The 16,001-nt window shown below is 46.3% G+C and overlaps 1 pseudogene; it reads right to left on the bottom strand.

Annotated features, from left to right (window-relative positions):
- Positions 1-1,726: 1,726 nt before the first annotated feature.
- On the bottom strand, positions 1,727-12,663 carry LOC139367314 (trypsin-2-like; annotated as a pseudogene).
- Positions 12,664-16,001: the final 3,338 nt, after the last annotated feature.

The raw sequence follows: 16,001 nt of genomic DNA, 5'->3' as shown, positions 1-16,001 counted from the left end.
TTGGAGTCGTGTTTGGCCACGCAGTCGTGGGTGAACAGGGAATACAGGAGGGGACTAAGTACACACCCCTGAGGGGCCCCAGTGTTAAGGATCAGCGTGGCAGACGTATTGTTGCCTACTCTTACCACCTGGGGGCGGCCCATCAGGAAGTCCAGGATCCAGTTGCAGAGAGAGGTGTTTAGTCCCAGAGTCCTTAGCTTAGTGATGAGCTTCGTGGGCACTATGGTGTTGAACGCTGAGCTGTAGTCGATGAACGGAATTCTCACATACAGTAGGTGTTCCTTTTGTCCAGGTGAGAAAGGGCGGTGTGGAGTGTGATTGAGATTGCATCATCTGTGGATCTATTGGGGCGTTATGCGAATTGGAGTGGGCCTAGGGTGTCCGGGAGGATGCTGTTGATGTGAGCCATGACCAGCCTTTCAAAGCACTTCATGGCTACCGACGTGAGTGCCACGGGCGGTAATCATTTAGGCAGGTTACCTTTGCTTCTTTGGGCAAAGGGACTGTGGTGGTCTGCTTGAAACATGTAGGTATTACAGACTCAGTCAGGGAGAGGTTGAAAATGTCAGTGAAGACACTTGACAGTTGGTCCTTGCATGCTTTGAGGACACGTCTTGGTAATCCGTCTGGCCCAGCGGCTTTGTGAATGTTGACCTGTTTAAAGGTTTTGTTCACAACAGCTACCGAGAGCGTTATCACAGAGTCATCCAGAACAGCTGGTGCTCTCGTGCATGCTTCAGTGTTGCTTGCCTCGAAGCGAGCATAAAAAAGGCATTTAGCTCGTCTGGTAGGCTCGCGTCACTGGGCAGTTGGCGTCTGGGTTTCCCTTTGTAGTCCGTAATAGTTTTCAAGCCCTGCGACATCCGACGAGCGTCAGAGCCGGTGTTGTAGGATTCAATCTTAATCCTGTATTGACGCTTTGCTTGTTTGATGGTTTGTCTGAGGGCATAGCAGGATTTATTATAAGCGTCCGGATTAGTCTCCCGCTCCTTGAAAGCGGCAGCTCTAGCCTTTAGCTCGATGCGGATGTTGCCTGTAATCCATGGCTTCTGGTTGGGATATGTACATACAGTCACTGTGGGGACAACGTCATCGATGCACTTATTGATGAAGCCGTTGACTGAGGTGATGTATTCCTCAATGCCATTGGATGAATCCCAGGAACATATTCCAGTCTGTGCTAGCAAAACAGTCCTGTAGTGTAGCATCCGCGTCATGACCACATCCGTATTGAGATTGCCACTGGTACTTCCTGCTTTAGTTTTTGCTTGTAAGCAGGAATCAGTGTCCAAAGCTGTTCATCAGAAATTAATAATAAAATGAAGGAGTTGTGGTTTGGCATGGGGCTGTTCCACACAGAATTACATGAGATCTTTGTGCTATCGAATACTATTGCTTCTGTGTTTGTCCACTACTCAGAGCCAGGACCATATATTTAGAGTGTTGGACCAACTTTTAAACATTCAGTTACATAGAAATATTTCCCTTGTAATGTTCATGGGGTGCTAACATGATTGCCATAGAATGTTTGTAGCATCATGTAAATTAACATAATGCAGAAACCTCAATGGCCCAGCTCTCTATAAATACATGACTCTGCTCAGAGTCACAGCCACTGCTCTTGTTCATATGGTTTCAAACTGTGGCAAGCAGGGGTGGAATAGGACTCATTTTGGAACCCCTCTCATCCCTGTGTGAGGCATCTTTCTGGGACGTTGGTCTTGATTCAGTTGATGGGGTTGTCATTGTTTCTCACTTTAGTGTAGACTCCTGGGAAGTAAGGGTCGGCACGGCTGACTTCCCATGAGACAATGCCTTCTAAGTTTCCATTGCAGATAAGGAGTCTGCCCGAGTCACCCTTGTGGAGGAAATTAATTAATTACATGCTATGCAGTTTAATTAGACATACAGTGCCTTGCGAAAGTATTCGGCCCCCTTGAACTTTGCGACCTTTTGCCACATTTCAGGCTTCAAACATAAAGATATAAAACTGTATTTTTTTGTGAAGAATCAACAACAAGTGGGACACAATCATGAAGTGGAACGACATTTATTGGATATTTCAAACTTTTTTAACAAATCAAAAACTGAAAAATTGGGCGTGCAAAATTATTCAGCCCCTTTACTTTTAGTGCAGCAAACTCTCTCCAGAAGTTCAGTGAGGATCTCTGAATGATCCAATGTTGACCTAAATGACTAATGATGATAAATACAATCCACCTGTGTGTAATCAAGTCTCCGTATAAATGCACCTGCACTGTGATAGTCTCAGAGGTCCGTTAAAAGCGCAGAGAGCATCATGAAGAACAAGGAACACACCAGGCAGGTCCGAGATACTCTTGTGAAGAAGTTTAAAGCCGGATTTGGATACAAAAAGATTTCCCAAGCTTTAAACATCCCAAGGAGCACTGTGCAAGCGATAATATTGAAATGGAAGGAGTATCAGACCACTGCAAATCTACCAAGACCTGGCCGTCCCTCTAAACTTTCAGCTCATACAAGGAGAAGGAGAAGGCCTTTATGGAAGAGTGGCAAGAAGAAAGCCATTTCTTAAAGATATCCATAAAAAGTGTTGTTTAAAGTTTGCCACAAGCCACCTGGGAGACACACCAAACATGTGGAAGAAGGTGCTCTGGTCAGATGAAACCAAAATTGAACTTTTTGGCAACAATGCAAAACGTTATGTTTGGCGTAAAAGCAACACAGCTGAACACACCATCCCCACTGTCAAACATGGTGGTGGCAGCATCATGGTTTGGGCCTGCTTTTCTTCAGCAGGGACAGGGAAGATGGTTAAAATTGATGGGAAGATGGATGGAGCCAAATACAGGACCATTCTGGAAGAAAACCTGATGGAGTCTGCAAAAGACCTGAGACTGGGACGGAGATTTGTCTTCCAACAAGACAATGATCCAAAACATAAAGCAAAATCTACAATGGAATGGTTCAAAAATAAACATATCCAGGTGTTAGAATGGCCAAGTCAAAGTCCAGACCTGAATCCAATCGAGAATCTGTGGAAAGAACTGAAAACTGCTGTTCACAAATGCTCTCCATCCAACCTCACTGAGCTCGAGCTGTTTTGCAAGGAGGAATGGGAAAAAATGTCAGTCTCTCGATGTGCAAAACTGATAGAGACATACCCCAAGCGACTTACAGCTGTAATCGCAGCAAAAGTTGGCGCTACAAAGTATTAACTTAAGGGGGCTGAATAATTTTGCACGCCCAATTTTTCAGTTTTTGATTTGTTAAAAAAGTTTGAAATATCCAATAAATGTCGTTCCACTTCATGATTGTGTCCCACTTGTTGTTGATTCTTCACAAAAAAATACAGTTTTATATCTTTATGTTTGAAGCCTGAAATGTGGCAAAAGGTCGCAAAGTTCAAGGGGGCCGAATACTTTCGCAAGGCACTGTACTATGCTGTTTTTACTTAGAGAATTGTCCATTGTTTAACAGTATAGTTTTGATTTATTATACTATATTCTCATTGTAGAATAATAGTAAAGACATCACAACTATGAAATAACACATGGAATCATGTAGTAATCAAAAAAGTGTTAAACAAATCACAATATATTTCACTTGTGAGTGTCATGTATTGTCATATTATGTCTTGTTCCTGTTCTTTCTCTTCACTCCGTCTCCCTCTGCTGGTCGTATTAGGTTACCTTCTCTTCCTCTCCTTCCCCCAGCTGCTCCTCATCTTCTCTAACTACCTCGTTCACCCTTTTCCCACCTGTTCCCTTTTTCCCCTCTGATTAGGTCTCTATTTCTCTCTCTGTTCCTGCTTCTGTCTTTGTCAGATTCTCGTTTGAGTTTCTCATGCCAGAACCAAACTATCGTCTCGTTTGCTTCACCCTTGTCCTGTCCTGTCGGAATCTGCCTGTTCATCTGATGCTACGTGTGATCAGGTACCTCTGTCCTCTACGACCCGCGCCTACCCAGAGAGACCAGCAGTCTGTCGCCGCTAACCCAGCTATTCTCCTCTGCTGCTAGAAGGGGACTCTAACCCAGCTATTCTCCTCTGCTGCTAGGAGGGGAACTCTTCTGTGATTATCAGAAGGACTTTATGTTTCATTTGTCGCCCTCTCAGCGGGTTGTTTATTTTGCCATTATATACATTTGAAGAGGATCTATGTCTTACCTGTGTTTTGACATTAAAGGACTCTGTTTTTGTTAAACCGCTTTTGGGTCCTCACTCACGTGCATAACAGAAGAATCTGACCAAGAATGGACCCAGCGACTTCAGATCCTCTCCACTCAGCCGTCGAGATCCAGGGAGCGATGCTAGGCAGACACGAGCAGGAATTGTCTGCTGCTCGACATGCCGTTGAGACCCTGGCCGCCCAAGTCTCCAACCTCACAGAACAGATTCACCATCTCCGCCTCGATCCACCGGCCACTTCCAGGGCTTTCGAATCTCCGGAGCCCAGAATCAATAACCCGCCGTGTTACTCTGGGGAGCCCACTGAATGCCGCTCGTTCCTCACCCAGTGTGATATTGTGTTTTCTCTCCAGCCCAACACTTACTCCAGGAGCACAGCTCGTATCGCCTACGTCATATCTCTCCTTACTGGACGGGCTCGTGAGTGGGGCACGGCAATCTGGGAGGCGAGGGCTGAGTGTACTAACCAGTATCAGGACTTTAAGGAGGAGATGATACGGGTTTTTGATCGTTCTGTTTTTGGGGAGGAAGCTTCCAGGGTCCTGTCTTCCCTATGTCAAGGTAATCGATCCATAACAGATTACTCTATTGAGTTTCGCACTCTTGCTGCCTCCAGTGACTGGAACGAGCCGGCTTTGCTCGCTCGTTTTCTGGAGGGTCTCCACGCGGAGGTAAAGGATGAGATTCTCTCCCGGGAGGTTCCTTCCAGCGTGGATTCCTTGATTGAACTCGCTATTTGCATAGAGCGACGGGTTGATCTTCGTCACCGAGCTCGTGGAAAGGAGCTCGCGTTCTCCGTTGCCCCCCTCTCCGCATCACTACCATCTTCCTCCGCCGGCTCGGGTGCTGAGCCTATGCAGCTGGGGGGTATCCGCATCTCGACTAAGGAGAGGGAACGGAGAATCACCAACCGCCTCTGTCTCTATTGCGGTTCCGCTGGTCATTTTGTCACTTCATGTCCAGTAAAAGCCAGAGCTCATCAGTAAGCGGAGGGCTACTGGTGAGCGCTACTACTCTGGTCTCTCCTTCAAGATCCTGCACTACCTTGTCGGTCCATCTACGCTGGACCGGTTCGTCAGCTTCCTGCAGTGCCTTGATAGACTCTGGGGCGGAGGGCTGTTTTATGGACGAGACCTGGGCTCGGGAACATGACATTCCTCTCAGACAGTTAAGGGAGCCCACGGCCTTGTTCGCTTTGGATGGTAGTTCTCTCCCCAGGATTCAGCGTGAGACGCTACCTTTAACCCTCACTGTCTCTGGTAATCATAGCGAAACCCTTTCTTTTTAAATTTTTCGTTCACCTTTTACACCTGTTGTTTTGGGCCATCCCTGGCTAGTTTGTCATAATCCTTCTATTAATTGGTCTAGTAATTCTATCCTCTCCTGGAACGTCTCTTGTCATGTGAAATGTTTAATGTCTGCTATCCCTCCTGTTTCCTCTGTCTCTTCTTCACAGGAGGAGCCTGGTGATTTGACAGGGGTGCCGGAGGAATATCACGATCTGCGCACGGTGTTCAGCCGGTCCAGGGCCACCTCTCTTCCTCCACACCGGTCGTATGATTGTAGTATTGATCTCCTTCCGGGAACCACTCCCCCCGGGGTAGACTATACTCTCTGTCGGTACCATAGTCCCCTCCTCCTCTCCCGCCGGAGCGGGGTTTTTTTTTGTTAAGAAGAAGGACGGGTCCCTGCGCCCCTGCATAGATTATCGAGGGCTGAATGACATAACAGTGAAGAATCGTTATCCGCTCCCTCTTATGTCTTCAGCCTTCGAGATCCTGCAGGGAGCCAGGTTTTTCACTAAGTTGGACCTTCGTAACGCTTACCATCTCTTGCGCATCAGGGAGGGGGACGAGTGGAAGACGGCGTTTAACACTCCGTTAGGGCACTTTGAATACCGGGTTCTTCCTTTCGGCCTCGCTAACGCTCCAGCTGTCTTTCAGGCATTAGTCAATGACGTCCTGAGAGACATGCTGAACATCTTTGTTTTCGTTTACCTTGACGATATCCTGATTTTTTCACCGTCACTCCAGATTCATGTTCAGCACGTTTGACGTGTCCTCCAGTGCCTTTTAGAGAATTGTCTTTTTGTGAAGGCTGAGAAGTGCACTTTTCATGCCTCCTCAGTCACATTTCTCGGTTCTGTTATTTCCGCTGAAGGCATTAAGATGGATCCCGCTAAGGTCCAAGCTGTCATTGATTGGCCCGTTCCTAAGTCACGCGTCGAGCTGCAGCGCTTTCTCGGCTTCGCGAATTTCTACCGTCGTTTCATCCGTAATTTCGGTCAGGTGGCAGCTCCTCTCACAGCCCTTACTTCTGTCAAGACGTGCTTTAAGTGGTCCGTTTCCGCCCAGGGAGCTTTTGATCTCCTCAAGAATCGTTTTACATCCGCACCTATCCTTGTTACACCTGACGTCTCTAGACAGTTCGTTGTCGAGGTTGACGCGTCAGAGGTGGGCGTGGGAGCCATTCTTTCTCAGCGCTCCCTCTCTGACGACAAGGTCCACCCTTGCGCGTATTTTTCTCATCGCCTGTCGCCGTCGGAACGTAACTATGATGTGGGAAACCGCGAACTGCTCGCCATCCGCTTAGCCCTAGGCGAATGGCGACAGTGGTTGGAGGGGGCGACCGTTCCTTTTGTCGTTTGGACTGACCATAGGAACCTTGAGTACATCCGTTCTGCCAAACGACTTAATGCGCGTCAGGCTCGTTGGGCGCTGTTTTTCGCTCGTTTCGAGTTCGTAATTTCTTATCGTCCGGGCTCTAAGAACACCAAGCCTGATGCTTTATCTCGTCTCTTCAGTTCTTCAGTAGCCTCCACTGACCCCGAGGGGATTCTCCCTGAGGGGCGTGTTGTCGGGTTGACTGTCTGGGGAATTGAGAGGCAGGTAAAGCAAGCACTCACTCACACTCCGTCGCCGCGCGCTTGTCCTAGGAACCTTCTTTTCGTTCCCGTTCCTACTCGTCTGGCCGTTCTCTTCAGTGGGCTCACACTGCCAAGTTAGCCGGCCACCCCGGCGTTCGGGGTACGCTTGCTTCCATTCGCCAGCGTTTTTGGTGGCCCACTCGGGAGCATGACACGCGTCGTTTCGTGGCTGCTTGTCCGATAACTCCCCTCCTGCCGGCCGTCTCAGACCGCTTCCCATTTCCTCTCGACTGTGGTCTCACATCGCCTTAGATTTTATCACCGGACTGCCTTCGTCAGCGGGGAAGACTGTTATTCTTACGGTTGTCGATAGGTTCTCTAAGGCGGCTCATTTTATTCCCCTCGCTAAGCTCCCTTCTGCTAAAGAAACGGCACAAATCATCATCGAGAATGTTTTCAGAATTCATGGCCTTCCGTCAGACGTCGTTTCGGACAGGGGTCCGCAATTCACGTCTCAATTTTGGAGGGAGTTTTGCCGTTTGATTGGGGCTTCCGTCAGTCTCTCTTCCGGCTTTCACCCCCAGTCTAACGGTCAAGCAGAACGGGCCAATCAGACTATTGGTCGCATCTTACGCAGTCTTTCTTTTCGTAACCCTGCGTCTTGGTCAGAACAGCTCCCCTGGGCAGAATACGCCCACAACTCGCTTCCTTCGTCTGCGACCGGGCTATCTCCTTTTCAGAGTAGCCTCGGGTACCAGCCTCCGCTGTTCTCGTCTCAGTTCGCCGAGTCCAGCGTCCCCTCCGCTCAGGCTTTTGTCCAACGTTGCGAGCGCACCTGGAAGAGGGTCAGGTCTGCACTTTGCCGTTATAGGGCGCAGACTGTGAGAGCCGCTAATAAGCGTAGAACTAAGAGTCCTAGATATTGTCGCGGTCAGAGAGTTTGGCTCTCCACTCAGAACCTTCCCCTTAAGACAGCTTCTCGCAAGTTGACCCCGCGGTTCATTGGTCCGTTCCGTATTTCTCAGATCATTAATCCTGTCGCAGTGCGACTTCTTCTTCCGCGATATCTTCGTCGCGTCCACCCGGTCTTCCATGTCTCCTGTGTTAAGCCCGTTCTTCGCGCCCCCGCTCGTCTCCCCCCCCCCCATCCTTGTCGAGGGCGCACCTATCTACAGGGTCCGTAAGATTTTGGACATGCGTCCTCGGGGCCGTGGTCATCAGTACCTAGTGGATTGGGAGGGGTACGGTCCTGAGGAAAGGAGTTGGGTTCCCTCTCGGGACGTGCTGGACCGTTCGCTGATCAATGATTTCCTCCGTTGCCGCCAGGTTTCCTCCTCGAGTGCGCCAGGAGGCGCTCGGTGAGTGGGGGGGTACTGTCATGTATTGTCATATTATGTCTTGTTCCTGTTCTTTCTCTTCACTCCGTCTCCCTCTGCTGGTCGTATTAGGTTACCTTCTCTTCCTCTCCTTCCCCCAGCTGCTCCTCATCTTCTCTAACTACCTCGTTCACCCTTTTCCCACCTTTTCCCTTTTTTCCCTCTGATTAGGTCTCTATTTCTCTCTCTGTTCCTGCTTCTGTCTTTGTCAGATTCTCGTTTGAGTTTCTCATGCCAGAACCAAACTATCGTCTCGTTTGCTTCACCCTTGTCCTGTCCTGTCGGAATCTGCCTGTTCATCTGATGCTACGTGTGATCAGGTACCTCTGTCCTCTACGACCCGCGCCTACCCAGAGAGACCAGCAGTCTGTCGCCGCTAACCCAGCTATTCTCCTCTGCTGCTAGAAGGGGACTCTAACCCAGCTATTCTCCTCTGCTGCTAGGAGGGGAACTCTTCTGTGATTATCAGAAGGACTTTATGTTTCATTTGTCGCCCTCTCTGCGGGTTGTTTATTTTGCCATTATATACATTTGAAGAGGATCTATGTCTTACCTGTGTTTTGACATTAAAGGACTCTGTTTTTGTTAAACCGCTTTTGGGTCCTCACTCACGTGCATAACAGTGAGGTTCTTCAAAGTAGCCACCCTTTGCCTTGATGACAGCTTTGCATACTCTTGGCATTCTCCCAAACAGCTTCATGAGCTAGTCACCTTGGAATGCATTTCAATTAAAAGGTGTTAAAAGTTCATTTGTGGAATTGATTTCCTTCTTAATGCATTTGAGCAAATCAGTTGTGTTGTGACAGGTTAGGGCTGGTTTTCAGAAAATAGGCCTATTTGGTAAAATACCAAGTCCATATTATGGCAAGAACAGCTCAAATATGCAAAGAGAAATAACAGCCATTACTTTAAGACATGAAGTTCAGTCAATCTAGAAAATGTCAAGAACTTTGAATGTTTCTTCAAGTGCAGTCGCAAAAATCGACAAGCGCTATGATGAAACTGGCTCTCACGAGGACCGCCACAGGAAAGGAAAACCCAGAGTTACCTCTGCTGCAGAGGATAAGTTCATTAGAGTTAACTGCACCTCAGATTGCAGCCCAAATAATTGCTTCACAGAGTTCAATAACAGACACATCTCAACATCAACTGTTCCGAGGAGAATCAGGCCTTCATTGTCGAATTGCTGCAAAGAAACCACTACTAAAGAAAACCAATAAGAAGAACAGAGTTGCTTGGGCCAAGAAACACGAGCAATGGACATTAGACCGGTGGAAATCTGTCCTTTGGTCTGATGAGTCCAAATTTGAGATTTTTGCTTCCAACCGCCGTGTCTTTGTGAGACGCAGAGTAGGTGAACAGATGATCTCGGTGTGGTTCCCACCGTGAAGCATGGAGGAGGAGGTGTGATGGTGTGGGGGTGCTTTGCTGGTGACACTGTCAGTGATTTATTTAGATTCAAGGCACACTTAACCAGCGTGGCTACCACAGCATTCTGCACATCCCATCTGGTTTGTGCTTAGTGGGACTATCATTTGTTTTTCAACAGGACAATGACCCAAAACACACCTCCAGGCTGTGTAAGGTTTATTTGACCAAGAAGGAGCGTGATGGAGTGCTGCATCAGATGACCAGACCTCCACAATCACCAGACCTCAACCCAATTGAAATGGTTTGGGATGAGTTGGACCGATGAGTGAATGAAAAGCAGCCAACAAGTGCCCAGCATATGTGGGAACTCCTTCAAGACTGTGGAAAAGCATTCCTCAGAAGCTGGTTGAGAGAATGCCAAGAGTGTGCAAAGCTGTCATCAAGGTAAAGGGTGGCTACTTTGAAGAATCTAAAATATATTTTGATTTGCTTAACACTTTTTTATTTACTACATGATTCCATATGTGTTATTTCATCATTTTGATGTCTTCACTATTATTATACAATCTAGAAACCCTTGAATTAGTCGGTGTGTCCAAACTTTTGACTGGTACTGCATGTTAATATTTTTTGCTGATGCAGGCTTGTCTTCTGTGACTTAGTCATAAGTCTGGGTGTACAGATAAGAGCCGTTTGGGTGCGACCGCAGTATGTAGCATCCTGTTTCCACAATCTACAGGAACTTAGCTGTGTGGAAACATGCGGGAATTGTTGATCTTGTTGAAATTGTTGAAATACTCCATTTTTGCAAATCTCATAATAAAGTTGTTGTTTGAAAGAATCTGCAGTCTCTCTTCCTATAGAATTTCTACCATACCCTGTAGAACAATAACACAAAAGACACAATAGTGAACAAAAGCTCTGATCCTTTTGTTAGTGCTACAAAGGAACTCTTAGTAACTTCTGACCAACTCCCTCCGCTCAAACTCGAGCCAAGAACTGACCCTCTCCATCCGCAAAGGATGCAGCATTCAGCGGCTTGGCCTCTATTGGTTGACCTGACATGTCATGATTGTTTGTTTTGTTTTTTGCTTATAAAGCGCTTTGAGATGTCTATTCTGAAAAGCGCTATAGAAGTTTAACACATTCATATGATTATTTTATTATTAAGAGATCATAGCATACAAATCCTATGACCTGGAGACCGCTATCTGATTTCCCTTGTCTGAACACATACATTTCCCTAATCCAAACAGTATATATCCCCATTGGCTCTGGCCCAGTTTTTAAGGGCCACACCCTGTTATTCATACCAGTTTATACCTAGGCTCTTGTGACAGATGTTAAGGATTTGGTTCTGGGTGCCGAGATTAGGCTTTACCTGACAGGAGTCCTTGCCACCAAAGTGGGTCCTACCGCACATCATGTTGTCTGTGGTCCTCCAGTAGCAGGAGCAGTAGCAGTAGTAACAATAGCAGCAGTAGGAGCGGCAGTAAGGTCTACACATCCGCAGCACAGGGGACAGGTAGTAGCTGTAGATGCGGGGTGACGCCCCAGCCGCTCACCGTACAGGTGGTGTACCCTTGGAGACCAGGGGTGTTGTCTTCTGGCAGTGCGGCAGGCTGAACGTAGGCATTGAGCTGGGCTCGCTCACTGAGCTAGAACACACACAACCATAGCAAAGGCACACAATCAGATGCTGACCAATCAGAAGCAGGGATCAACAGGGACAGAGTGACGGTATGGATTTTAGTGTCTAGGCTGCAGTAGCATCTGAAGATGCGCAGTTAGCAGACTAACTGAAATATAAAGTACAAACAACCGTAACACCATCGATAGGTTCCGATATCTACACTAGCATACCACTTGCCCAAGCTTGTAAGTGGTATGCCTGTGTGGGTATTGAAACGACTCTAGCTCATGGTGGTGAAACATTAAAATAAAGTCTCTTACCTTGATGAGCATGATGTTGTTGCGGCTGTAGTGATAGAAAAACAAAACACTTTCATTTCAATTTAGGACCAATAGAATTGTCCAAAACCCGTTCGAGATAAGATGAATCCAGCCAAATATGCTATTGTGTACACTGTACACCGATATCCATCCCTCTCCCATAATTGTAGTCAGTACTCACGGTTTCCAGCAGTGGGCAGCAGACACACACCTACTTGGGTCGGATGAGTGTGGCTCCACGGTAGTGGTCCCTGTTACGCCTGGTACTTGATAGAGTATGGCTGGACCTCCTGGCCTCTGATGATTCTCTTTGTAAGTGTCTCTGTGGATTAGAATGAGAGGACAGTTATTCATTTAAATTAGTAAACTGGTTTACACAGATTCCTACACGGGCGTACATTAAAAACCAATATGGATACACTAATTGAACAGAAGGCTGAAAAAGGAATACACGAGGCCTGATTGATGATTCTGTTCAAGGTTCTGTGGCTCTCATTAGAAAAACGATGTAAATTATGAAACCGGTGTAAACTGTATGCATTAATTACACAAAATCACTAACCAGCTGGATATTGGCAGCAACTGTACTTTAAATTGTCATACTATTATAATGTACAAACATCATGTTTTTCACCGACACCGTACCTTATGCTGTGTATATAAAAAGGAGTATACAAAACATTAGGATCAGCTTTATTGAGTTGCACCACTATTTGCCCTCAGAACAGCCTCAATTCATCGGGGCATGGACAAGGTGTCGAAAGTGTACCACAGGGAGGTTGGCTCATGTCGACTCCAATGCTTCCCACAGTTGTGTCAAATTGGGTGGTGGACCATTATTGATACACACTGGAAATGTTGAGTATGAAACCTAGCAGCGTTGCAGTTCTTGACTCACTCAAAATGGTGCGCCTGGCACCTACTACCATACTCTGTTCAAATGCACTTGTTACGGATACAGGTATCCTGTGTCTGTGTGTATCCTGTGTTTCTTTTCTCTCCTTCTCCCCTCACAGGTGAAAATCATTACTCCCCAATCAGTCAACAATCAACCCATCAATCAGAAGACACACCTCCTCCTGTTTCCTACCCTATCACAGTTCCTTCCCCATGGTTTAAAAACCCCATCATTTGTTTGTTCAAAAGCTCAATCTTTGTAATGCCCATGGTAGATCGCTGTTCTTTGTAGATTTCAGGAGTAGCTCAATCTCTTTGTAATGCCATGTTGGTAGATCTCTGTTCTATATAGATTTCAAGCTCAATCTCTTTGTAAATGCCATGTATGTAGATCTCTCTCTTTGCGTCTTAACCTCTTTTGTTTGAGCACCTCCATATCACTTTGTCATCTCCTGTGAGTATTGTTTTTGCTTATGGTGTTTGCTGGTGGGAAAAGGGGAAACCAAGACAAGTCGCCCATGGGCATACACTACCCGTAGGTAAACTTTGTTAAAAACACTAGTTAGAACTGGGCGGACCACCCACTGTATTTTTGGTTAGTTAGTTAGCTGTTGTTGAAATAGGCTAATCTAGCTTAGGGGTGTTTTTGCATATTTGTTTCTTTCCTTGGGTCCAGCTCAGCTCCTTTTCCTGCTCCCCCCCCCCCCATTACCGTGTGTTTTACAATAAACCCTGAGTTTGACGGTATTATTTCAGTTGTCCTGGTTATTACGTTCACACTTTTACTTTGTCACAATTATAATTTACATGAGTTATGTTACGGGTCTCACTACCATCCCCCCCCCCTAGACTGTTGGGCCAAAAGGGATTCGTAACAGCACTTAAATATTTTGTCTAACCCATTTACCCTCTGAATGGTACACCAACACAATCCATGTCTCAATTGTCTCAAGGCTTAAAGGGGTACTTTGGGATTTTGACAATGAAGCCCTTTATCTATGTACTTCCCCAGAGTCAGATGAACTCGTGAATACCATTTTTATGTCTCTGCGTGCAGTTTGAAGGAAGTTGCTAACCAGCGTTAGCGCAATGACTGGAGGTCTATGGGTATCTGCTTTGTGCTAATGCTAGTTAGCATTGGCTCACAAAACTCAAACCTCCTTCATACTGGACCCCCGAGACATAACAATGGTATCCAAGAGTTCATCTGACGCCGGAGAAGTAGATAAAGGGCCTCATTTCCAAAATCCTGAAGTATCCCTTTAAAAACACATCTTTAATTAAAACCTCTACAGGATCGGTGTGCCCCCCCAAGGGACGGTTGAGCTAACATAGGATAATGTGATTAGCATGAGGTTGTAAGTCATTTAAAAAAATTCCAGGACATAGACATATTTGATATGGGCAGGAAGCTTAAATTATTGTTAATCTAACTGCACTGTTCAATTTACAGTAGCTGTTACAGTGAAATAATACCATGCTATTGTTTGAGTAGAGTGCACAATTATGAACTTGAAAATGTATTAATAAACCAATTAGGCACATTTGGGCAGTCTTGATACAACATGTACAAACGTCATTGGCTCAGTCATTCAATCAGTCTAAAACTTTGCACATGCACTGCTACCATCTAGTGGCCAAAAACAAAATTGCGCCTGGGCTGGATAATACATTATGGCCTTTCTCTTGCATTTCAAAGATTATGGTACAAAAAAACAAAATATGCATGTTTTTCTCATTGTATTATCTTTTACCAGATCTAATGTGTTATATTCTCCTACATTAATTTGCACCTACATTAATTTGCATCCTGACCGGTTGCATTACCGCCTGGAATGGCAACTGCTCTGCATCTCATCGGAAGGCACTGCAGAGGCCAAGCTTCCTGACATCCTGGACCTATATACTAGGCGGTGTCAGAGGAAGGCCCAAACATTTGTCAAAGACTCCAGTCACCCAATTCATAGACTGTTCTCTCTGCTACCGCACGGCAAGCGGTACCAGAGCGCCAAGTCTAGGTCCAAAAGGCTCCTTAACACCTTTTACCCCAAGCCATAAGAATGCTGAACAACTAAACTAATCAAACGGGCTTGTAAGTAATATTTCACGGTAAGGTCTACTACACCTGTTGTATTTGGCGCATGTGACAAATACAATTTGATTTGATTTCACTGTACTGTTTTACACCTGCTGTATGTCGTGCATGTGACAACAAAACGTTGAAACTGACAATGTTAGTCTGATAATGTAAGTTGTTGTGTTGTACACTGTTCAATGGAAATGGACTACAGAGACTTCAAAGGTCATAAGAACCTTTTCTAAAAGACCTGACACCTTTGTTGATGATGGTAAGATGTCACATACAAAGGTTATTCAGGGCTAGACTTAGGCTAATCACAGCTCTTTTTGCATTAGATTTCAAATCAAATGTATTTATTTAGCCCTTCTTACATCAGCTGATATTTCAAAGTGCTGTACAGAACCCCAAACAGCAAGCAATGCAGGTGTAGAAGCACAGTGGCTAGGAAAATCTCCCTAGAAAAGCCAAAACCTAGGATGAAACCTAGAGAGGAACCAGGCTATGAGGGGTGGCCAGTCCTCTTCTGGCTGTGTCGGGTGGAGATTATAACAGAACATGGCCAAGATGTTTGAATGTTCATAAATGACCAGCATGGTCAAATAATAATAAGAGTGCAGCAAGTCAGCACCTCAGGAGTAAATATCAGTTAGTTGGCTTTTCATAGCCGATCATTAAGAGTATCTCTACTTCTCCTGATGTCTCTAGAGAGTTGAAAACAGCAGGTCTGGGACAGGTAGCACGTCCGGTGAACAGGTCAGGGTTCCATAGCCGCAGGCAGAACCGTTGAAACTGGAGCAGCAGCACGGCCAGGTGGACTGGAGACAGCAAGGAGTCATCATGCCAGGTAGTACTGAGGCATGGTCCTGGGGCTCAGGTCTTCAGAGAGAGAGAAAGAAAGAGAGAATTAGAGAGATCATACTTAAATTTACACAGGACAAGACAGGAGAAGTACTCCAGATATAACAGACTGACCCTAGCCCCCCCCCGACACATAAACTACTGCAGTATAAATACTGGAGGCTGAGACAGGAGGGGTCAGGAGACACTGTGGCCCCATCCGATGATACCCCCGGACAGGGCCAAACAGGCAGGATATAACCCCACCCACTTTGCCAAAGCACAGCCCCCACACCACTAGAGGGATATCTTCAACCACCAACTTACCATCCTGAGACAAGGCCGAGTATAGCCCACAAAGATCTCCGCCACGCACAACCCAAGGGGGGGCGCCAACCTACTACAGCATGCACACAAACAGGCACACTCACACATTCAGAAGTATTTACCTTT

Source organism: Oncorhynchus clarkii, chromosome 16 (genome assembly GCF_045791955.1).
Source record: "Oncorhynchus clarkii lewisi isolate Uvic-CL-2024 chromosome 16, UVic_Ocla_1.0, whole genome shotgun sequence".
In the NCBI taxonomy this organism is placed as follows: domain Eukaryota; kingdom Metazoa; phylum Chordata; class Actinopteri; order Salmoniformes; family Salmonidae; genus Oncorhynchus; species Oncorhynchus clarkii.
This window is presented reverse-complemented; position numbering and strand designations above follow the sequence as displayed.